Here is a 26615-nt window from a genome sequence, read left to right as displayed (position 1 = left end):
TCAATATGGCAATATTCTGGATACTAGAGGATGACATGAAGCCAAGGGGATGCAGAGAATATTCATGAAGAGACAGGAGCAAAGGCCATCAGGATAGCCGAGCCATATATATATATATATATATATATATATATATATATATATATATATATATATATATATCTTATATATATGCGGAAACAGACATATATGCAAGGAGGTGGTCTTTGAAAGACACTGCCAAGCCAAGAGGAGTAGATGGAGACGAGAGGAGCAGACCTAGCCACCAAGCCATCAGAGAGCCATGTCAAAGCAAGAAGAACGCTGCCTGTAAAACAGGCATATCGGAGCAAATGGAGCAAATGGACCGAGAGGAGCAATGGAGTAGACAGAGTTAGCGGAGCTATAGGAGCAAACAGAATGGATCGAGAGGAGCAGATGGAGCAAGAGGAGCCAAGAGGAGCCATATATATATTACAAACAAATAGGGCTATCGGAGTCATGTGATTGAAGCCTTGGGAGTCATTTCCTTTTTATACAGACTCCTTAAATCATTTTACAAGTGCTATATCGAATATCTCTGTTTACACAGAGAATTCAAAATATTTCCCCTTAGGTGGGACAGTGGCGGAGTTGAAAGAATATTAATTTTGGTCCAGACCCATATCGGGTCCGGAAACCAAATATCGCATCGGAGGAGAGGCCTCGGAACCGCCGAAGTGTATGCTCCGAAATCCCGGAGCCGAAGTATTATGAAGTGCAGCGGATAAGGATTTCGGGTCTGAAATCAATATCACATCGGAGGAGTGGAGCCTTTCGCAATCACCTAAGTGTAAGCTCCGACTGTTCGGAGCCGAAATATTATAAAACAGAGCCTAAAGGAGCATCGGGTCCATAGACCCATTACATTGCAAATCTGCCGATAGGGAACTGCTGATAGGCCGGACCCGAAATCTCTTTAGAAGGGAGCTTAAAGGAGTATCGGGTCCGCAGACCCATTACATTGCAAATCTGCCGATAGGGAACTGCCGATAGGCCGGACCCGAAATCTCTTTAGAAGGGAGCTTAAAGGAGTGTCGGGTCCGCAGACCCTTTGTATTACAAAGTCGCCGAGGTGAACTCGCCGAATTGACGGAGCCGAAATTAGAATAGGTTGGATCATAAAAGGGTGTCGGGTCCGTCGCATCGGAAGAGGTTGTTCTATTGTTTACAGCGAACGTCGATGTTCATCAGACCCGAAACAATATTAAAGGGAGTCTAAAGCCATATCAGGTCCGCACCTCATCGGAGGTCAGGCCTTAAGAGTTTTTGTTATGGTTGCGAAATCCGGACCCGCCGAATTTATGAAAGTAGCCATATAATCCTTGAGATCTGCGTACATTGAGTTAAGCGGTTTTTATGCTAGTTCTGTGTATTGATATTATATGGTTATATATGGCCATGAGGGGTTTTATGGTAATTCCATATAGTCTATAAGTGTGGCGGGTTGATTAAAGCGCTCAGTGATGGTTGATTAAAGGCTCGGTTGGTGGCTTCCAATGGTTGATTATAAAGCACCGATAAAAGGTGGCTATGATTCTAAGTAAGTCCAAGGTTTATAGAAGGCACATAGCCTAAGGAAAGCTTTCAATAGACATAAAATCGGTGATAAAAGGGTGGCTCCGATTCTTAAGTATGGAGGCAAAAAATAATGTGAGCAACAGTCCTGATAGTGCGGGAGACCAAATCATGGCGACTATGATTGTGATAAGGACGTGGCTGTCCGTTAAAAAATGCCATCCCTGTGTATGCCCACAAACATTGGAAAAGCAGCGCTGTTACAAGTTTTTGAACTTGTGTTCTCTACGGATGACTCGATCCTTGCTCATTGATTCAACGTGTCTTGTGAAAACGAATGGACAGAGGAAGCTACAGCGACAAACAAGCCAACACGTGAGGAAGCTGAAGCAGGCGAGAAGGAAGCCCAAGAGCCAGCAAGAAAGAGGAAACGAATGGACAAAGACAGGTATGCACAAAACAGTAAATAGAGGACTACATGGTGTGATGGTTGTTGAAAACAAACCAGAATATGAGGTAGCAGAAGCAGTAGAGGTGGTGGAGCATTGTTTGAATTTGCTAGTGAACACTGTTGCGGCTATTGAACACTGTTGGAGTTGTTGTGGGGGTGAAGAACCAGAGTGTGAGGTAGTAAAAGCAGCGGAGGCTGTAGAGGCTACAGAAGCAGCGGAGGTTATAGAGGCAGCAGCAGCAGAAAAGGCTATTGGAGACTATGCGTGGGCAGTGTGCAGAGCTGTGAAGACTCATCCATAAGAAGACATGGTTGTCATTGATACTGTAGTTTGGAGACTACAGTGAAGCTGTAAATAGACAGAACTCAGCAAAGAAGAGTTCTGAGAGCAGAAGGATTGGAGTCCTTAGGGTTGGAGCCTTAAAAGTGAGAAGGATGGGAGTCCTTGAGGCTGGTGCCTCAGAAGTGAGATTGGATTGGAGTCCTTGGGGTTAGTGCCTCAAAAGCAGGAAGGATTGAAGTCCTTGGGAGTTGGTGCTCTTAAGTCCAAGATTGGTGTCTTGGGAAAATAGAGCTGGTGCTCTGGAGGTTGGAGCCTCACCAAGGTCCAAGTTGGAGCTTGGCAACTGATTGTGACCATCTATATATTGTATTTATTTTACTGCACAGTTATATTAATAAAAGCATTTATTCTTGTTGTTCATATTGTGTTCTAAATATATATGTTTTAACTGGTAAAACAATAGTGGGAAAAAGAAATATTGATTCACCCCCCCTCTCAGTATTTCCAATAGATCCCTCAGCCCATTCATGGCCATCTCTCTACTCTTCTATCGACTCCTCCAAGTCTCTCTACTTCCCTCTGAAAGTTTTCTCTTTGACTCCTGTTGAATCTCTCTACTTCCCACCTAGAAGTTCTCTGTTGGACTCCCTTTGAGTCATGATTTCCCTTCTAGAAATCCTCCTTCCAATCGTCAAGTTGCACCTCTCTGATCTCATGTGCACCTGCAACACTAATCTGGATTCCTTGGCTAGAAATCTTCCTCGGTAGCAACTCCCTCTACCCTGGTTTTGCCCAGCTAGGTACTGTTCTTCCCTTAGTACCCCACCATCTTGGCTCCCACAAACTGCCCACAACTTCCTATGCCCCAGCAATTGAAGGACTGAGCCTCTAGGCTCTGCGCAATCCCGGCTTTGGAAAAACATCTCCCTCAGCCAACGACGTCAACCCTCTTGGTCTCTGCATGGCTTTGCGTGAGCCTATTTCTACCCTCCTCAGCCTCTGCGCTAGCCACTCTTTGGCCCAGACTAATGATGCAGTCCCTTTGCTTCAACCCTTCTACTATCGCTTTCTGCAAGGATCAACTTCCGTCACTCGAGATAGTTGATTCTGCTGCAAATGCTCTTCTTAGCTGATACCTTCAGCTCTCCTGTGATTTGCAACCACGCTCTAATACCATGTTGTAATTTCTAAGTCTATCCGTTAGAAATTTAATTTGTATTATTCTGGTTTATTTCTTCTACTTGTTAATTTCGAACAAGTTATTTAAAACATAAATAACGAAATAAACACAATATAGTCTTAAAAGCTATAGATCAACAGCCAAAAGAAAACAAACACACAAGTGACACCATTATTTTGGACAAACGTCCCCAGAAAAACCCAATGCACGAAAACCGGTGTAGCTATTATGAGAGTTTATTATTATGTAGTATTTCCTTGAGTACAATTGGTTGTCAAACTGGCTCACCCAACAGAGAAAAACAACTGGCAGTAATACCTCTCTATTTTGAAACATATATTCAAAAAACCTGTCCCACGAAACCCTCTCCAGCAACTCTGAAGCACTGCGTCAGCCTCCTGCTGATCTAAGTCAACCTCAAAACCCTCTGCGTTAGCCCTTTGAGGCACTGTGCAGCCTCCCGGACCCTCCGCGTCACTCCTGCTGCCCTCTGCATGGATGACACACGACCTTTGGCCTCTGCGCTGTCTCTGCTGGGTTCTACATGGCCCGCTCTGGTTGCTTCTTCTCGCTTTCTGCAATTGTGCTAGTTTCTCGACACTATCTCTACCTCTCTACCCAGTACTCACTACCCCTCGTTGCTAATCACTGATTCGATTTTGCTTAGCAACCCCACTCTAGCAAATCGAATGACTAATTACTCTAGTGTGTTCTCCCACTAACCATCAAACATCCTCTTATACTTTTCCTATTGGGCCTTCAATCGATGAGATTAAATCTCTAATCAATGGCTAAGATTAGATTTGTCTTGATCCTTATCCTTTGGAACCTTCTAACCCAGTTTTATATTAATACCCATTAATATTTTATTTTTCATAAGTTTAGACTTAGGAACTCCAAAATATTAATTATTTTAATATCTCCCAAATTGGTTAGAATCTGCCCAAACCATTTCTGGGTCTTGAATATCTCATGTGATTTATCCTCTACACCAATTTTCATGGCTAAAGCACATCTGATGCTACCCCAAATCAACATTATGCACCTTGACCTTCTCTTCTTTGAGTTGCGGATTCCACAACTAATGTTTTCTCAATGAAATGTTGCACATGGATGCTCTAAATGAGCCTCACTCACCTCATATTTATATCACATAATGAGGGCTTCACGAATTCTTTGCCAACCATCAATAATTCCTTAATCCAAGCTGACTTCAACAAAACACGATAGTTACAAAGAAAAAATATTATCCCATGTTCTAGAGCTTCAATTTGAGTGATTCTTGATGTGTTGGTTTTGTCTCGACCTCCTCTATCACCTCAAATTTTCTCATGCTCAAATGCCTCATGGTTTTGGCCCAACTCCTTTGGGTACAAAACCCCAACCTTGGGTTCCAAGCCCACAAGTAGACTCTTGTGGTGCTCCAACCTCCAAAGACTGAACCCTAGGGCTTACAGTACCTCCCAAGTTACTAAAAATCAACACAATATAAGAATGGAGTAGATGCACCTGGGCTTGCAAAAGAAATCTAGACAAGTCCCAGGTGTGAAAAGGTGATGCCTGGATTCTAGCAATGACTTCTCCATCTTCTGCGCTAGCCCTAAATTTCTGCTACTAAATGAAAAAAGAAAATAATACATGCAGTATTGGTTATTATTATGCCACATTTATACACTTATCATGCTTTACATTTTAACCATGTGCAAGGATGAATAGGTAAACAAGTTAACAACGTACTGTTAACCATTTCTGGGTTTTTACAGAATGAACTAATGAAGTTATAATTTTTTAGTTAACGTAATTTTCCATTTTTTCCCTCCATATAAACAGCCCTTGGCAATTTTTCTTTTCTAAATCGTGAAAATCTATCCCTTCTAATACATATATTGTGTTCCCACGTTTAAGTCCAGACCACAGGAAAATACCCAGCTATTAAACCGTTATAAGTCTACATCAAGTCAAGCATGGAACATCATCGACATACAGAACTTTTCTGAGTTCCATGTATCGATTTGAAGATAACTCCTTGTTTTACTAATGTTACACATATTTAGGTGAAGATGGATCCAAGTGATGTGAAATTGAGTATTTAAACTGACAACGTAAGTCCCTGGTTCTCTGTCACTTAACTGATTATTTAAGTTCACATTTCTTAGTTGAATTTTGGTGGAATTTTGAAGCAAAGATTTAAGTTGGTTTCGTACAGATGTTCGGGACAATGGTACTGTCAAAGTCACGTTATTAAAAACTGGTACTAACATTGAAAATGGCAGCAGAGGCAACATGATGGAGACTATAAATTTCGAATCTCATTGAGAGTATGTCAATCATTGTCAACAAATCCCCAAAATATCTTATTTCAACTGGATTTTCACTTAACTAAAGGAGTTGTGTTTCTCATTTAATGTCTTCCTCAAATCATTGTAAATGCAGGTATTGGGATCTGAATTGGAGCAAACCAGGAGGTTCACTACTATCTGATTCATGAGTTTACATTATTGAACCAAAATTGTGGTTGAATGGACTCCCTGATCATGGAAACGGCAACTGAACTTCAAAAATATGTGATTGCAGGATTGAAGGTTGAGAGGTTGAGAATTTAGTGTGGTCATGAAAACAAAGGACCAAGTTGAAGTATCATTATTTCGAAACTGGGACAGCATTCCAAGGCACCACACAAAATCCCTTGAATATAGACATAAGGTAAGTAAAATTATCTAACATTTAGCCTGGTGAGTTAGCTTTAATATAGACATAAGGTAAGTAAAATTATCTAACATTTCGCCCGGTGAGTTAGCTTTATTTTGGGGGTTGATTTTTTGAATTTACTGTCCTTGGTGGGTTAGGTCTATTTGGGGATTAAATTTTTGAATTGATTGCCTCAAGTTTCTAAAAATATATCTACAGAACATTCGTTTGAATTTATTTATTTTAAAACCCCTAGTGGTCTGAATAAGGTTGGTAGAGGAAATGAACAGGCACATTGGAAATGGTGATTAAAGCCCCAGCTGTTGATAAACAGTATCTGGGGGCCTCACTTAGGCACGTTCCAGTCACTCTGCTTCATGATAGAGTGTCAAAACTCCCTGCTATGACTCAGTTTGAGATTGTAACCATCAATTCAATCAAGGCAGTGTGTGTTACAACTGCTGCCAAGTCCAACTTGACCCTGGAAATGCATACTACGGCTGTTATCATGCTTAAGTCAGCTTGGATATGCTTACTAAAACAGCTGTGATGCACCAATCGGCACCAATCAGCATTATACATGCATGCCAAAATAAAAGCCTCTACTTCTCTTGCCATTTTATAAGCGCAAGGTTGGAAAGAAATATCCCGCCAGCATTATACATGCATGCCAAAATAAAACCCTTTACTTCTCTTGCCATTTTATAAGCGCAAGGTTGGAAAGAAATATCCCGCCGTCTTGTTTTCATGAGAAGTCTCGCATACTTTTTTGAGAAGATTTTTCAGTGAAAATCACATAGAGATATTTTTGTCGATGCGTTTCGAACCAACCAGTGTGGTTCATCGTCAGGACAAGTTGAATGAGCAGATTTTGCTATGCATATTAAATAGATAGGGCAGAATATCCAATGACCAAATTTCTAGACCAGGTAACGGGAAATGGCTAGTTTGACTATGATGAAGGGTATAAACTTAATTTATTTAAATATGTTAATTCAGTTATTAATTTACTTATTAAAATAAACATAAATGGACTATTTTATAATTATAAATATATGTTAGAATAAGTGAGTTAATATATTATAATAAGTAAATCATAAAATAAAATAATTTCCAATTGTTAAATATCAAAGTTATTATATATAAATATTAAAAATAGAGTATTCTATAAATAGTTAATTATATCTTAAATAAAATATAAGTTAATTATATTTTAAATAAAATATAAGTTAAAGGGACATATATTTATAAATATATATTAATTTAAATTAAGTAAAGAAATTAATTAATTAATTTAAAATTGTTAGATATCAAAGATATTATATAAATATTAATTAGTTATACAAGTTAAAAATAGAGTAATCTATAAATAGTTAATTATATATTAAAAGATAAGTTAAAGGGACATATATTTATAAATATATATTAAAATAAATAAATTAGTTTCATATTCATAGTCAAAGAGTTTTCCGATATATAAATATTAGAGAATTCAAGTGTTAGAAAAATATTACAATATTAATCAATAGTTTATTAAGGGTAAAAATTAGTATATTAGTTTTAAATTAATTTTAAATTAATTAAAAAAATAAAAAAATAAAAATAAAAATTAATTAATTTTAATTTAATATTCAAAGAGTTTAGGCCCCTATACTACTAGTGTAAAACCAGCAAGTTTTGGCAAGGTGCCCATCTGATCTTGATAAGCAACTTAGGCTTCTTAAGGATTTCTGCTCTACCATGGGTATGACTGTTAACACTGACAAAACAAAAGTTATGATTATCAAATCCAAGAAGGACACTTACGCTAATTTTATGTATGACAATAATAACTTGGAGGAAGTGCATTCTTACAAGTACCTAGGAATTGATATTCATCACAAGCTCAACTGGAACCATAACATTGAGAAATGGATTAATGGGGGGTGGAAAGCTTATTTTGGTCTTGAAAATAATTGTAAAATAGCAAACCTCGTAATGTGGGATAAAAAGAAGTTCCTCTTTGAAACTTTAGTCACTCCTGTTATCTTATATGGCTGTGAGGTTTGGGGTTGCAACATCTCCAGAGAATCATGGAGAAAGATTGGGCAAATCCAGAAGTGTTTTATAACTTATAACATGAAAATTAAAAGTAATACACCCTATCCTATTCTCCTTATAGAAGCAGGTCTTTCTCCTATTGAAAGCCTAGCTATGCTTAGGTTTCTGCTGTACAAGCACAAAATCAATAACATAGACGATTATAGACTTCCTAAGCTAGCTTTAAATTCTAGCCAAAACCACCTAAGGCTCAATCGAGGGTGGCATAAAGACACAAGGGCCTTGTTAAACTATTGGGAGATCAACGAAAATGATGCATTGCAAAACATAAATAACATTAAAGATATTGTTACTTCTAAGTTCAAAGAAAAAATGTGGTGTGAGAAAGATTTAGCAGCTAAAAGAAAATTAACTTATTATAAGAAGGTCATCAACCCAACCCTAGAAGATCAAAAATATCTATCTATTTTAACTAGCTCAAAGAAGAAAATTAATATAGCAAAGATTAGAATGAATTCTCATGAGCTCCATAGTGAAATAGGTCATTGGGCAGTTCCTAAAACACCATGGATGGAAAGGATTTGCCATATATGTGAGAATAGGAACATCGAGGATGAAAACCACTTCCTCTTAGAGTGCCTCGCGTACAACCACATTAGATCTCAGTTTCACAATCTTTGTAACAACACTGACCTTCCTAGCCTTTTACAATGTCAAAATTATAGTGAGCTCGGGAGGCTTCTCTCCAAGATTTTTGAGCATAGGAATAAAATCTTAAATCAAAATAAATAATTCGTTTCTTGAGGTCCGATAGACCATTGTTTGGTCTCAACGGACGTTAACCACCATCATCATCATCATCATTAAATATATAAATATTAGAGAATTCAAGTATTAGAAAAAAATTACAATATTTTAAAAAGTAATTAATAGCTTATTTAAGGGAGGGGAAGAAAGGAAGAAAATGACTAGGAGGAGAGGGCTGGACCCAGCAACTCCTGATCTTCTAGCCATCCTCTCTATTGAGATTGTTCAACCGAACAATCTCAATAGAGAGGATGGCTAGAAGATCAATAGTTGCTGGGTCCTAGCCCTCTCCTCCTAGTCATTTTCTTCCTTTCTTCCCCTCCCTTAAATAAACTATTAATTACTTTTTAAAATATTGTAATTTTTTTCTAATACTTGAATTCTCTCATATTTATATATTTAAACTCTTTGACTATTAAATTAAAATTAAATAATTTTATTTTTATTTTTATTTTTTAATTAATTAATTTAAAACTAATATACTAATTTTTACCCTTAATAAACTATTAATTAATATTGCAATATTTTTCTAGCACTTGAATTTTCTAATATTTATATATCGGAAAACTCTTTGACTATGAATATGAAACTAATTAATTTATTTTAATATATATTTAATATATCTCCCTTTAACTTATATTTTAATATATAATTAACTATTTATAGATTACTCTATTTTTAACTTGTATAACTAACTAATATTTATATAATATCTTTGATATCTAACAATTTTAAATTTATTTACTTATTTTTTTACTTAATTTAAATTAATATATATTTATAAATATATGTCCCTTAAACTTATATTTTATTTAAAATATAATTAACTTATATTTTATTTAAGATATAATTAATTATTTATAGAATGCTCTATTTTCAATATTTCTATATAATAACTTTGATATCTAACAATTGGAAATTATTTTATTTTATGATTTACTTATTATAATATATTAACTCACTTATTCTAATATATATTTATAATTATAAAATAGTCCATTTACATTTATTTTAATAAGAAAATTAATAACCGAATTAACTTATTTAAATAAATAAAGTTTATACCCTTCATCATAGTCAAACTAGCCGTTTCTCGGTCAAATCTAGTTGTTGTCATTTTAGTCGTTACCTGGTCTAGAAATTTGGTCATTGGATATTTTGCCCTATCTATTTAATATGCATAACAAGATCTACTCATTCAACTTGTCCTGACGATGAACCACACTGGTTGGTTCGAAATGCGTCGACAAAAATATCTCTATGTGATTTTCGTCGAAGAATCTTCTCAAAATTGATATGGATCATAGAAGCCTAAATTCAATGATATACATACCTCTCAACACCTTGCAAAATTTGCTCCATTGTTGAGGTGATATCTAACTGTGCTCAGTCTTCATTGGTTGATTAAGAGTACATTGGTTTGGCTTATGTATGTTTGTACTTTTCTTTAGAGGACTTCAACTCACCATTGACTTTACCTCCAGGGGAATGGAACTTATGATTTCCCTTGTTACAGTGTATGCAAGGATGAATGTCCCAACAATTGGACACAATGTCGTCCTTTTCCACTGTGAGAACAACCAAGGAAAGACTAAGAAAGGCTCTGCATACCTTATTGTTTGTCTTTCTCTCTTTTGTGTTTTCTTATTTGGTTTCCAGAGTGGCCAGACATTTTGAGGTGCATGGCACTTGCCTAATTCGTCCATCTTGGAGCTTGTACAAGGCTTTTGCAATGATGATGCACTAGCTAGACCTTTTCCACTGGTTGATTGCACTCCTTGGAGCTGCTTCTTTGAACTTTTCTTCAGTTCCTTGCTGGGATAATGAACCCTTTCTTCAGAGTGTTGCCCACTCTTTGAAGGTTCCTTACATTCTTCTTTAGTCCTCTGATTAATGGTCTTACATCCTCCTTACATCCTCCTTTGTGCAAGCTTTACGGAAATGGAAGTTTAAATTCCTCTTTAGAAGTCTCACCTTCATAAACTCCACGGCTAGATTATTGAGGCCTTAATTCAATTTCATTAGGGTCTTTTCTGCCTTGTCTATCCTTGCCTAACCCTTGGCCATTGTATCTTATATTTTGTATTATCTTGGAGCCAAAGCTTTTCATATGTAATTCAAAATTTTAAAGCTTCCAAATGAATAGGAAGTATGTGCATGGGAATTGACACTAGAAGTGGAAATGCTTACCTCGTTCTTTGATCATTGTCCCAACATCCCTTCTTTCTCATTTCTTTCATTGGGCAGTATTGTTTTAACTTTTCTTCCTGCAACTTTTCCAATTTGGCTTGGAGTTTACCCAACAACTCCTCCTTGGGAGTCAAGTTTGTCTGTGATTTCTCCATGGATTGTATGCACCTTGCTTCAACTCAGTTCATGCTTTCACAAGTGAGATGGGCAACTTGAACACACTGGGTCTATATCATTGCAAATTATTTCTCTCATGGTGGAAAGAAACTTTCTTATTGGATCCTGGGCTGCAAGCTTTTATTCTCTCTCTTCAATTTCATAATTTCTTGGAGTTGCTGTTTTTTCTCCAAGTAATTCTTGGATCGTGGACTTCTTTGACTTTAAGCTGGTTCTTTCTTTTTCCTTTCCCGTGATCTTTCTACAATGAACTGTGGAGCTGTAACTTTGTTGCCAGAGGATCAAAGAATAGAGAAGAAAGCACAACGCTTTTATTTGAAAACAGACTTCTCTTATAACAAAAGAAAGAACTGCTTTGGTAACAAAATGATCACTCTGGGCAACCTAAACGAACTGTCTTTTCAATTCGAGCAAGATTATCAGAATATCACCAAGTATCATAGACTTTAAAATAAAATACATCATCTATTTAACAGAGATACTGAACACTTAAGTTAAACAAACATAAACCTTAAAAATGCTGAAATCACTAGAACCTAAATCATACAATGAGAATTTTCCACCATTCCAAAGAGTGGCATTCAAGGTCTGCAGCAGTAATTAGTGCCAGAGCAAAAATTTATCATATATAGGGTCATTTATATACAGGGAATATCTACTGCACTCCATGCTTTCGAGGACCAACCATTCCTGCTAGCTGCAGTATTAGTATGAGTCTTGAGAACGGTCTGTCATGCATAAGAATTGTTGCCCTCTGACAGCAGAATCAATGTAAACAGGGTTTTTATGGTATCCAAAATAATGCAGGAGCCTCCTTGGTTCATGGGCAATCCTGCACAGCCAAAAACAATTTTTGCTTCCAGTTCAAATTTTGATAAATTCTCCACTAATCTTAGCTGAGCTCAGAATTTTTATGTTGTGATCGGGATTTAGTTATAGAGGTCATACCCTGTATTGAATTCCGGTTTTTTTCAACACTCCCAGGGGTTGCATCACATTTTGAATGGGTTACAATTTATGAGAAATATACTATTATAGTATCCAGGTAAGAATATGCATATGCATACTCCATTTTAAATTGGAGCCCTTTTTTCTAAAATCAAGCAAGTTTGGAAACGGGCGCTAATTTTTAGAAGGTTTCCTAAAAGTTGCTTCACAAAGTGAAGAAGTTATTAAGCAGATTAGATCATAATATCTATTCTTTATGGATTGGCAGTAGTCAATGTACCTCCAGATGTGCACAACTTGACAGCAAAAATTATGCTGTTCAAAGATTCAAAAGTGGAGAACAATATCAAGGGAAAGGAAAAGAAATCCAAATATCATGAAATTAAAGAAGCAGGATATGAAGGCAAAGATAGGGAAGCAGTTGCAATCATCCAAAGCTAGAAAAGCACTTGTAATCAGCATGCCAGTTGTAGGCAATATTATTCCACGTGTGCAAAGTGCCAGAAAAACATCTATTCAAAAAAAACTATGTTAAAGGTGATCATACAATCGTTAAGGAAGAAAGTAAGGAAATGACTACGTACATGCAACTGCCAAGAAAGATCCATTTATAGTAGAATGATATTTAATTAGGTTCATGACAGTGGAAATTACTAGGTCTTAAGCTTACCAATTATGTATATAGTGCAACCTTTGGAAGGCATAGACGAGCACAAGCATTTCACAAATTGTCAATATAAGTCTTTAATAGTAACAGATCCATAGCAATAACTGGATATGCTGAATAACATAAATGGTGATCAAATATATTGATGATGGAAAAATGAATACATGTATTCAACCCTTGACATCATGATTCCATTGAGTATAGCATAATTAGGTACATGAAGATGCCCTTAAGCCTTATACCAAAAACTTATAGGAAGAATGTTTCCAAACAAAAGCTTTCTTGGAAACAATTTCTAGCACCTGCCCTCAAGTATTCATCAATTGTAAGAGGCTCTCTCTCTATAAAGCAACATTACCAGACCTGCAGGGCTTGACCTGGACTTGCTAGCTCAACCTAGCTTGCCCACCAAAACAGACCAAGGCAATGCAGCGCGACTCAAACTTGGCGCCAGTGAGTTTGACTCACATTGACTTGCAACTACTCACAGATCAAACTCTAACCCACAAATATTTGGAAAGCTTTTAGTGGGTCAACAAGTTAGACTCATGAACCCATCAAAAATCTTGTTGTCCCTAATTATATAAACCACAATTCATCCTTTGTATCGGCTGAGTTTTTGTGGAGTCCAAGTCAAACTCTTAGTTTTTGCCTCACTAAATTTTTTCATCTAACCAAGTTTTGTAACACTGCTTTAGAGGTTCAAAAACTTGTTGTCCCTCATTATATAACCCACATAGCTGAGTTTTCCTGGAGGCTAGAGTCCAAGTCAAACTCTTAGTTTTTACCTCACTGTGTTTTTCACCAAGACAAGTTTTGTAACACTATTTTCACCAAGGCTCCTTAAATTCTCTTATTTCATTCTGAATCTAGTTTTGGTCTGTTTTTTCTGCCCTGGAAGAACCAACATGCAGTGTTAATTGGTTCCAAGTGTTTTCTTATTTCTATTACTAATAGTGGGTGCATTCGTCCAAAGAAATATATCGATAACACCTTCATAATTTTGAACTTTGATTCCTATGAGGCTGAAAAACACACTTAGTTATTGAAATTTTATAACTGCTTTGGATTTCACGTAACACTTTAGTTATTGAAATTGGATACCTGCTTTGGATTTCAGGTAACAATGTATTACTTGATAGTTATGATCACTGCATCTCTCCATTAGCAGGGTGATTTTCTTGCTAAAAAATGGTGATATTGCACACACAGGGACTGTGAAACAGGGATGGATCCCAAGCTTGAAGGAAGAAAGAAATATTGTTCACCTGGCCTAATCACATGCCATCTCGGTGAATGTAGGTTGCAAGAGCCCAAATCAACCTGATGATCATATTTATAACAACAAAAATATAGGAGTTTACAATGTTGAAGTAGTAAGAGATTGGAAAGTAAGCAACCCTACATAACCTGTAGACAATACATAATAAATGTGTGGTTTGAGAGAAAAGCTGCTATGACAGATTGCTTGGAACAAGTCACATTTGTTTTAGGGTGGAAAGTGTGGAGGGGACAATCTCCAGGTGAATGTAAGACCCAGGGTTTAGAATCTAGATGGCTCTGTGCTAGTTTATTTCTAATTGAAAAGCAAATGGGCATTCCCTAAAATTGAGAGCTTGTGTAGTGGGTTTGACAATAAGCTATTCAATTTTAGGTTGGTATCGGGATCCATTGCCAGTTATATAATAGGCTAAGATGGTTTCTTGATGTTTTATTGTTTTCCTTGTAATTCCGATCCATTATAGTAACTTAAATTCATCTAGTCAATTAGTGCTCTGTATCACAATCAAGGGTTTAAAGACTTTGATTTGAGAAGAGGTTGAGGCTAAATAGAATTTTATTGTCAAAGTACTTCACCATGACGCCCAACTTACAAACTGGAGCTGTAGTTGCAGTTATGATGAATTTGGTCAAATTATTTTTTCAATGGATACTTCATAACTATTTATTCGGCAGTAATGCCATCTGCATCACGACCTTGTTTAAAATTTTAATCTAGTTGAACACAAATATTAAAAGATCAAATAAAAGAAGACTAGCAACCCATCTTTACTCAATGCAGGTGTTAAAACAAAAGAACAAACTGTTCAATACTTTAGCTCCAATAATCCCTGGTCTGGTTATAAAACAACAACAAACTAACAGGAAAAAAATTGCAGGCAAGAAATGTGCAAAACCCCAAAGAACAACAATTTTTTTTACAAAAATGTGAAGAAACTCCCAAATTCTCAGGTATTATCATTTTTCTCTGATAATGGCGTCATTGACGATGATGAAACCAAGATCAAAATTTGATAAACTTGATCGTTATAACTTATGACAACTGCATATTAGGTAGCACTGATACTCCATAAAACTCTGAAGATGGTATTGAAGAAAAAAATTTATTTCATCAAGCATCGGTGACAGCCATTTTTAGTTTTTCCCTGGCCAAACAATTTTTTGAGAGATTATTTTGAGCTCTTCCACACATGAGGAAAATCCCCTTGTCAGTTCCTAAGTTCCATTAAGTTAATGTTCTTCTATAGTATGAACTTCTTGATAAAGACGTTTACAAGAATATTGATGGCTATAATTCCAACATTGTAAAGAACCATATTTGGAACCAAACGAAAGGTAGAACAAAAATTATTCAATCCTTAACACCAAACCTTGAAACGTTAACAAAACAACTTTCATCACAGTTACTATTATCATCAAGCGCTGCCTAGATTAGAGCATTGAACATTTAGTAACAAAACCAAATACCATCGATCATCTGGTAGGTACAATAGAAAACCATGAAGTAGAATGAAATGGATCAGATGACAACAACAATCTAGTAGTTGCTAGGTTATAAACTAAATAGCATGGAGTAGACTATGAAATGAAATAGGTCATTGTGACTCAAAAAGTTACGACATGAAAAGAATAATATTCACAAAATAGGGTATGTTAATATTCACAAAATAGGGTATGTGTCTAATTTACAAAATAGGAACTGAAACATTGTAGTGAACTTAAGTCTATTCAGATGTTGAACCACTATGGCAGTTACTTTTGACACATCCCAACAATCTTCACCTTGACAACAATTTTCCCAACTATGACATGTAGTTGTTGTTGGGTTGATAGTGACTGTAAGAATTTTGAAACTTCATTCATGGTCGGACAGTTAGAAGGCTGCCCCCTTGAGAAAAACAATGCAAGCTCCAGTACCTTTCTAACCACCGCAATATCCGTGCAGGTTGCTACTATTGCTGAGTCCACAATGTCCATGATCCTCTCGTCTACTTCAGATTGTATCTGCATTCAAATGCCCATGTCAGTTAAACATACATTAGTTTTTCCTTTTCTTGGTCAATGCAATACCGCTAGACAAACAAACTCTACAATTCACAATTAAAGCAGGTCCATATAATAGAAATCATATTGTCTTACCAGTTGAAGCAAATTAGAGTCATCATCCATAGCTTTCCTCCGTGTTATGAGCTCCAAAAGAACAATGCCATCACTGTACACATCAGATTTTTCAGTAAGCTTCAATGTCCTTGCATATTCTGGGTCAATGTAACCAATGGTACCCATTACATCGGTAAAGGTGTGGGTTTCAACAGAGGGGATACACTTGGCAATGCCAAAATCTTCCAAATGTGCTTCAAAATTCTCATCTAAGAGGGATGTTGGAATTCTTTACATCTCTATGAATAATACGTGGGTTGCAATCATGATGCAGATATGCTAGACCTTGTTTAGCTCCAAGAGCAATCCTTAAACGAGTATTCCAATCTATCCTATTTGAAGATCCGACATAGAAAAAACATTGTTTAGATTCTCCAATTAGACCATTCCAAACATTAACTATATAGGAAAGGTTGGTTAGAATCTCTTGCTATCTTACATAACCTTTTACATATAAATTTCTCGACAAATTTTTCCATACAATTTGCTTACCATGTAAGATGTCCTTCAAACTTCCATTAGCCATTTAGTCATAGAACAACAAGTTTCCATGTGGAGAAAGAGAGTATCCCAACGAACTAACAAGATTCCTATGATTGATGCTTCCAGCAGTATTTAACTCAGTTCAAATGCATGCAAGTTTTCTGGATACTGTGTATGCATTCTCTTAATGGTAATTGCCTCACGGTTCCTCAAAACACACTTATAAACTAGGCTTGTAGCACCAAATCCAATTATATATCTTTCATTCAAATTTTCTGTGGTTCTCATGATATCTTCATATGTGTATCCTGTCAAGTCCTTCTAGAATATTATTAACCTTGGACAATCTGCATAAGAGAAAAAAAAATCATTAGCCAGAAGCATAGATATTGATGTTGAAAGAACACTTTTATTCTCTGATATTATTTAAAGAAATAGGAAATGAAGCACATTACCTTCCATTTTTCTTTTTAATACTTTACTAAATGGCTTACACTGATTTTCACAATCGAGTGCAATCATGATCACAAAAAATAGTCGATTTTCATAACAGAAGACTATCATGATGGCACAAAATACTATCACTGACCCCAGTGAGATGCAAACAATCACTGGTGTTGGGAGAGAAGCTGTCAATGTACACAATCAAAACATTACAATTATAAATAAAGATAACTTGAAAGGATTGTCTCAAAACAAAACATTGTAAAATTTAATTCTCTTTTCAGTTTTCACCTTTTGATTGTTTGGAGTATATTTGACAATGTGATCCAGTCCAATTGCCACAGAGATCTAGATTTCCTAAAAAGCCGAGGGAATAATCATTCTCATTAGACAAATGAAAAATACCACTAATGTTAGGAAATAGTGATGAATTTTATTTAGCAAGAAATGGTTCCATTATATCTACACCTTGCTGAGGTAAACCTTGTAATGTTATTTATTGTAGGAATATCTACAGACAAATGATTATTGGAGAGATTTCTGTAAAACAAATGGGCCATCTTTAGTTCAGAGTCTTGAATTTCAAAAACTTGAAAGACTAACATATTTGTAAGTGTTCATATGCCATACTCGATGGAATTACCTATTGCACAAGGAATTATTGAATAGAATTACGAAAATTCATAGTGACTAGTACATTACGTTGCAACTTTATAGGGATCTTTCCTCAAACAATATCTATGGAATGATTCACGTAACACTCGAACTTATGAGTCTAGACACATTGTAAGTTATTCTACTATACTAGTTAAACTTTCAAGGATGCTCTTAAATTATATGTAGAAACAAAATTTCTCTAAAGGAATCACATGTATTTTGATTGATATGTGATTTAGGGACCTTTCTAGCAATAACATTTCTGGACCTATCAACTATCTTGGGAGTTGATAGAGCTTCAGAACATCTTCTTAAATTGTAAGTTTTAATTATTGAAAAAAATTCTATATTTGTAAGCCATGAGTAATGCTTTATGGATGAGAGTTATATTTATTTTGTGCTCTCTATTGGATTATGATTCCAAGGAACTTAAGTGGAAATAATTTGAGTGGTTTTATCCCAATTAAATTCAGAAACCTAATAAATATCGTGGATATGTAAGTCCTATACACTAGTTTGTAGCCTAAAATTAATGATATGCGTGTGTTCTCTCTACATGTCTATTTAGTATGCTCTAGTCATTTGAAGAAAATAGTAACATTGTGTTCTTTTGTTTTCAATGCAGAGACCTTTCTTTCAACCAATTATCAGGTCCTATTCCTCGAGAATTTGGAGATCTACCTAATTTAGTCTCACTATATGTTCCTCGGAGTGATTTCTAAATAAAAATAGAATGTCAAGTTCTTGAAGATTTTGCAGCTGATTTATTTTCCATCAAGTGTTCACACATACATGTACTTAAATATTAAATACACGGAACCTTTAACTAGATTTGCAGCAAAATATTTAATAGAACTACACACACAAAAATGAAACAATATGTACCTTGGAAACCCTGAAGGGAGAAACTAGCAAGAGTGTTTTTCTTATTCAGTTTGAGAGAGAAATTTGAAAATGAAATTTCAGAACAATAGGACCTAAATTTGTTTTGTCCGAGAATGAAAACAATCATAGATTGAAAAATTTGTCTAAAAATTTATATGTAAAAGTGTTATGAAACCAGCTCAAGAAAAGATAGAAAAGATAGATCAACGCCTTAGAATTCAGCCTCTTCGAGGGGGAAACCTCCTTTACATTACATAAATGAACAATTCTTGGATGATACAAATGAAAATACCTCCTTTCTGTATATAGGAGTCTAAGGGGTCATAACATAATCAAATCCGACATAACAATCATAATGTAAGGGCACAATAATAACAATAGTGGGCTTCTATGGGGCACAAGAGTAACAATATGGGCACTACATGGGTACATCAATATAATAAGTGGGTTGTACTAATAACAATAAGGGGTTACACTAGTAGTATAGGGGCCTAACATGCCCCTCTCCTTCAAAAAGCGTTGTCCTCAACGCTTGAGTAGTTCTTGATGCTTCTGTATAAAATTCTTGTCCTCCCATGTGGAATCTTCAGCAGGTAGGTTCTTCCACTTGATGAGATACTATGAAATTGATCGATTTCGTAGCTGTCGAGTTCTTGTTTCTGTGACTACTCCAGGTTCCAATATGATTTTTCCTTCCTCTTCAATTTCTGGCAATATTGTTTGAATTGGGATCTTTTGCAACTTTTGAATAAGTGGCCATACTTCTTTGTCCTTCTTCCATTCATCCCTTGCTTCATTTATCCAATCTGGTTGGATAACAGAAATAGCACAAAACAATGATTCCACATCCTCATCCTTGAAGAGTCTTCCCATTCGGTAAGGTCGCCATTTTTTAAGTGCATGTAGTATTGCCAACATTTCCTTCTCATGGATAGCTTGCTTTAGATGTAGCAGTAAAAATACCCAATCGCCTACATCAAAACATTTTTCACTATGATGTTGATCTACCTGTTGTTTCATTTGATTTTGCACCGAAGTGGCGTTATCCTTTAAAAGTTGGAGAACTTGTTGTTGATGCTTGATGTGATCTTTCACTGCTTGAACCTTTTTCTTCTTGATATGTCCTTCTATCTTTAGATTTTGAGGCATGGTAATTTCTTCCAATCCTTTACAAGATATGGTCGGATTCATTTCTTGACGCTTGATGTGATCTTTCACTTCTTGAACATTTTTCTTCTTGATATGTCCTTATATCTTGATAGTTGAGGAGTGGTAATTCTGACCAGTGAATTCCAAGATATGGTTGGATTCATTTCTTCTTTCTTGATGTGATCTTTCACTTCTTGCACCTTTTTCTTCTTGATATGTCCTTCTATCTTGAGAGTTCGAGGAGTAGTCATTCTTGCCAATAGTTTACAAGATATGTTCTGATTCATTTCTTCTTTCTCTGGGGTCGGGTCCTGGCATATATCCTCTTCTTTTGATGTTTCTTGATCCTTTTCTTCCTCCTCTTCATACTCCATGTTAATTTCTTCTCAGCACACTTGTGACCTTTAGTGCATTTGCTATCACAATTGTAGCAAAGCCCTTTTTCTCTTTTTTCTTCCAATTGTTGTGGTGTAACCCTTGTAGGTTGTGGAAGGCTAGGAGAAACAACACGTCCATCTTTATAGTTGTGAGGGGTAGACTTCCTTGTTGCCATAATTTTACTTTCAAATATGTCGCAAAGCCTTTTTACTCTTTCCAATTGTTGTGGTGTTGCTCTAAAGAAGGTGTTGCTCTTTGTATCCTCATAATGTGCTATCATTTCCTCCGTGAGAATTGACCACGTAACAAGTTTTTTACGAGAACAAAGCCCTTTATACCATAAAAATTGATCCGGTTCTAAATATGAAGATGCAATACATACCTTTTGTAACAGTGGTACACCATGTAGATCAAAATATTGCTCCATCTGAAGTATCCAATTTACCGGATCCTTGCCATCAAAATTCCTCATCTTGCTTTTTCTTTATTTTAGGACCTCGATCTTAAAACAACTGTAACTATGTACTTTTAGATATTTAAGTTTTGAAATTGCTACCTGTAGTAGCCCTCTATGTCCTCTTTCCAATGCCACCAGTCTGATCCAAATTGGATTTTCCAAGAAAGAGTTATGCACAATCTCCCAAGATGACATGATTATAGACCTTTCCAAAAGAGAGAACTTGTATGAAGTGCCACGTGTCAATTTTTTGACCTTTGGCTCTGAAAATATATACAAGAAACTACAGTCCGTCCTCTTTCTGTACCTTCTTACGAAATTTCAATCCAATGCTCAGCGAGAAAGTTATGACGATTTTACCCAGGTCACCTGTTTAGAATGTAATTCAGGAGTCTGCAAAAAGACCAACTTCCTCAGATCATATCTCCACAAATATAGCGTGAACGGCTCTGAAATTCGGACCCGAGGTTCAACGCGATTTATTCTCAAATGTTTTTTTTTCAACTTCTGAAATGTCGCAGAAAAAGAAGTTATAGCGAAAATGCCACGATGACCTGTTTAGAGCAGCGAAACCCCAGAATCCAAAGCTCTGATACCAAATGTTATGAAACCAGCTCAAGAAAAGGTAGAAAGATAGATCAACGCCTTAGAATTCAGCCTTTTCGAGGGTGCAACCTCCTTTACATTACATAAATGAACAATTCTTGGATGATACAAATGAAACTACCTCCTTTCTGTATATAGGAGTCTAAGGGGTCATAACATAATCAAAGCCGACATAACAATAATAATGTAAGGGCACAATAATAACAATAGTGGGCTTCTATGGGGCACAAGAGTAACAATATGGGCACTACATGGGTACATCAATATAATAAGTGGGTTGTACTAATAACAATAAGGGGTTACACTAGTAGTATAGGGGCTTAACAAAAAGGTTATGTAAGATAGCAAGAGATTCTAACCAGCCTTTCATATATAGTTAATGTTTGGAATGGTCTAATTGGAGAATCTAAACAATGCTTTTTCTATGTTGGATCTTCAAATAGGATAGACTGGAATACTAGTTTAAGGATTGATCTTGGAGCTGCACAAGGTCTAGCATATCTGCATCATGATTGTAACCCACGCTTTATTCATAGAGATGTAAAGACTTCCAACATCCCTCTTAGATGAGAATTTTGAAGCACATTTGGAAGATTTTGGCATTGCCAAGTGTATACCCTATGTTGAAACCCACACCTTTACTGATGTAATGGTTACCATTGGTTAAATTGACCCAGAATATGCAAAGACATTGAAGCTTACTGAGAAATCTGATGTGTACAGTTATGGCATTGTTCTTTTGGAGCTCATAACACGGAGGAACGCTGTGGATAATGACTCTAATTTGCTTCAATTGGTAAGACAATACGATTTTTATTATATGGACCTGCTTTAATTGTGAATTGTAGAGTTTGTTTGTCTAGCGGTATTGCATGGACCAAGAAAAGGAAAAACTAATGTATGTTTAACTGACATGGGCATTTGAATGCAGATACAATCTGAAGTAGACGAGAGGATCATGGACATTGTGGACTCAGAAATAGTAGCAACCTACACAGATATTGCGGTGGTTCGAAAGGTCCTGGAGCTTGCATTATTTTGCTCAAGGGGGCAGCCTTCTAACCGTCCGGACATGAATGAAGTTTCAAAATTCTTACAGTCACTATCAACCCAACAACAACTACATGAGATATCATAGTTGGGAAAATTGTTGTCAAGGTGGAGATTGTTGGGATGTGCCAAAAGTAACTGCCATAGTGGTTCAACATCTGAATAGACTTAAGTTCACTACAATGTTTCAGTTCCTATTTTGTAAATTAGACACATACCCTATTTTGTGAATATTAACATACCCTATTTTGTGAATATTATTCTTTGCATGTTGTAACTTTTTGAGTCACAATGGCCTATTTCATTTCATATTCTACTCCATGCTATTTAGTTTATAACCCAGCAACTACTAGATTGTTGTTGTTATCTGATCAATTTCATTCTACTTCATGGTTTTCTATTGTACCTACTAGATGATAAATGGTATTTGGTTTTGTTACTAAATGGTCAATGCTCTAATCTAGGCAGTGCTTGATGATAATAGTAACTGTGATAAAAGTTGTTCTGTTAACGTTTCAAGGTTTGGTGTTAAGGATTGAATAATTTTTGTTCTACCTTTTGTTTGGTTCCAAATATGGTTTCAGCTTCTCAACTTTAGGAGCTTGCTCTTTAAGAAGTACCACTACAACTTAAAAAGATGCAATATTAACTTGAGGGAAATCAATATTCCAGAAAGGGAAGGTTCATAGCCAATGTTGTTGTGGATGTCTCTATTGGGAAGGTCTTTACAATGTTGGAATTATAGCCATCAATATTCTTGTAAACGTCTTTATCAAGCAGTTCAGACTATAGAAGAACATTAACTTAATGGAACTTAGGAACTGACAAGGGACTTTTCCTCATGTGTGGAAGAGCTCAAAATAATCTCTCAGAAATTGTTTGGCCAGAAAAAAACTAAAAATGGTTGTCACCGGTGCTTGATGAAATAAATTGTTTTCTTCAATACCATCTTCAAAGCTTTATGGAGTATCAGTGCTACCTGATCTGCAGTTGTCATAAGTTATAATGATCAGGTTTCTCAAATTTTGATCTTGGTTTGATCATGGTCAATGATGCCAATATCAGAGAAAAATGATAATACCTGAGAATTTGGGAGTTTCTTCACATTTTTGTAAAAATCTTTGTTGTTCTTTGGGGTTTTCCACATTTTTTAGTTTGCAGTTGTTTTATAACCAGACTAGGGATTATTGGAGCTAAAGTACTGGACAGTTTGTTCTTTTGTTTTGACACCTGCATTGAGTAAAAAATGGGTTGCTAGTCTTCTTTTAATTGAACTTTTAATATTTGTGTTCAACTAGATTAAAATTTTAAACAAGGTCGTGATGCAGATGGAATTACTGTCGAATAAATAGTTATGAAGTATCCATTGAAAAAAGAATTTGACCAGATTCATCATAACTACAGCTACAGCTCCAGTTTGTAAGTTGGGCATCATGGTGAAGTACTCTGACGATAAAATTTTGTTTAGCCTTAGCCTCTTCTCAAATCAAAGTCTTTAAACCCTTGATTGTGATACAAAGCACTAATTGACCAGATGAAATTTAAGTTACTATAATGGATCAGAATTACAAGCAAAACAATAAAACATCAAGAAACCATCTTAACCTGTTATATAACTGGCAATGGATCCCGATACCAACCTAAAATTGAATAGCTTATTGTCAAACCCACTACACAAGCTCTCAATTTTAGGGAATGCCCATTTGCTTTTCAATTAGAAATAAACTAGCACAGAGTCATCTAAACCCTGGGTCTTACATTCACCTGGAGATTGTACCCTCCACATGTTCCACCCTAAAACAAATGTGACTTGTTCCGATCAATCTGTCATAGCATCTTTTCTCTCAAACCACACATTTATTATGTATTGTCTACAGGTTACATAGGGTTGCTTACTTTCCAATCTCTTACTGCTTCAACATTGTAAACTCCTATATTTTTGTTGTTATAAATATGATCATCAGGTTGATCTGGGCTCTTGCAGCCTACATTCACCAAGATGGCATGTGATTAGGCCAAGTGAACAATATTTCTTAGTTCCTTCAAGCTTGGGATCCATCCCTGTTTCACAGTCCCTGTGTGTGCAATATCACCATTTTTTAGCAAGAAAATCACCTTGCTAATGGAGAGATGCAGTAATCATAACTATCAAGTAATTAATTGTTACCTGAAATCCAAAGCAGGTATCCAATTTCAATAACTAAAGTGTTACCTGAAATCCAAAGCAGGTATCAAATTTCAATAACTAAGTGTGTTTTGCAGCCTCACAGGAATCAAAGTTCAAAATTATGAAGGTGTTATCGATATATTTCTTTGGAGGAATGCACCCACTATTAGTAATAGAAATAAGAAAACACTTGGAACCAATTAACACTGCATGTTGGTTCTTCCAGGGCAGAAAAAACAGACCAAAACTAGATTCAGAATGAAATAAGAGAATTTAAGGAGCCTTGGTGAAAACAGTGTTACAAAACTTGTCTTGGTGAAAAACACAGTGAGGAAAAAAAATAAGAGTTTGACTTGGACTCTAGCCTCTAGGAAAACTCAGCTATGTGGGTTATATAATGAGGGACAACGAGTTTTTGAACCTCTAAAGCAGTGTTACAAAACTTGGTTAGATGAAAAAATTTAGTGAGGCAAAAACTACGAGTTTGACTTGGACTCCACAAAAAATCAGTCGATACAAAGGATGAATTGTGGTTTATATAATTAGGGACAACAAGATTTTTGATGGGTTCATGAGTCTAACTCGTTGACCCACTAAAATCATTCCAAATATTTGTGGTAGAGTTTGATCTATGAGTAGTTGCAAGTCAATGTGAGTTAAACTCACTGGCACCAAGTTTGAGTTGTGCTTCATTGCCTTGGCCTGTTTTGGTGGGCGAGCCAGGTTGGGCCAGCAAGTTCAGGTCAAGCCCTGCAGGTCTGGTAATGTTGCTTTATAGAGAGAGAGCCTCTTACAATTGATGAATACTTGAGGGCAGGTGCTGGAAATTGTTTCCAAGAAAGCTTTTGTCTGCAAACATTCTTCCTATAAGTTTTTGGTATAAGGCTTAAGGGCATCTTTGTGTACCTAATTATGCTATACTCAATGGAATCATGATGTCAAGGGTTGAATACACGTATTCATTTTTCCATCATCAATATATTTGATCACCATTTATGTCATTCAGCATATCCAGTTATTGCCATGGATCTGTTAACTATTAAAGACTTCTATTGACAATTTGTGAAATGCTTCTGCTGGTCTATGCCTTCCAAAGACTGCACTATATACATAATTGGTAAGCTTAAGACCTAGTAATTTCCACTGTCACGAACCTAATTAAATATCATTCTACTGTAAATGGATCTTTCTTAGCAGTTGCATGTACGTAGTCATTTCTGCCATTTTCTTTCCTTACTTTCTTCCTTCAAGGATTGTATGCTCATCTTTAACATAGTTTTTTTTAATAGATGTTTTTCTTGCACCCTGCACACGTGGAATAATATTGCCTACAACTGACATGCTGATTGCAAGTGCTTTTCTAGCTTTGGATGATTGCAACTGCTTCCCTATCTTTGCCTTCATATCCTGCTTCTTTAATTTCATGATATTTGGATTTCTTTTCCTTTCCCTTGATATTGTTCTCCACTTTTGAATCTTTGAACAGCATAATTTTTGCTGTCAAGTTGTGCACATCTGGAGGTACATTGACTACTGCCAATCCATAAAGAATAGATATTATGATCTAATCTGCTTAATAACTTCTTCACTTTGTGAAACAACTTTTAGGAAACCTTCTAAAAATCAGTGCCTGTTTCCAAACTTGCTTGATTTTAGAAAAAAGAAGGGCTCCGATTTAAAATGGAGTATGCATATGCATATTCTTGCCTGGGCACTATAATAGTATATTTTTCATAAATTCTAACCCGTTCAAAACGTGATGCAACCCCTAGGAGTGTTGAGAAAAACCAGAATTCAATACAGGGTGTGACCTCTATAACTAAATCCCGATCACAACATAAAAATTTTGAGCTCAGCTAAGATTAGTGGAGAATTTATCAAAATTTGAACAGGAAACAAAAATTGTTTTTGGTTGTGCAGGATTGCCCATT

At 35.9% G+C, this 26615-nt stretch overlaps 1 pseudogene; it reads right to left on the bottom strand.

Moving 5' to 3' along the window:
• The window catches only part of LOC149202453 (LRR receptor-like serine/threonine-protein kinase SIK1), a 95173-nt pseudogene that overhangs the window by 42273 nt on the left and 26285 nt on the right, over positions 1-26615 (bottom strand).

Source organism: Pinus tabuliformis, chromosome 2_1, assembly GCF_031772625.1.
Source record: "Pinus tabuliformis cultivar Carrire ecotype Pingquan chromosome 2_1, CPIR1, whole genome shotgun sequence".
In the NCBI taxonomy this organism is placed as follows: Eukaryota; Viridiplantae; Streptophyta; class Pinopsida; order Pinales; family Pinaceae; genus Pinus; species Pinus tabuliformis.
This window is presented reverse-complemented; position numbering and strand designations above follow the sequence as displayed.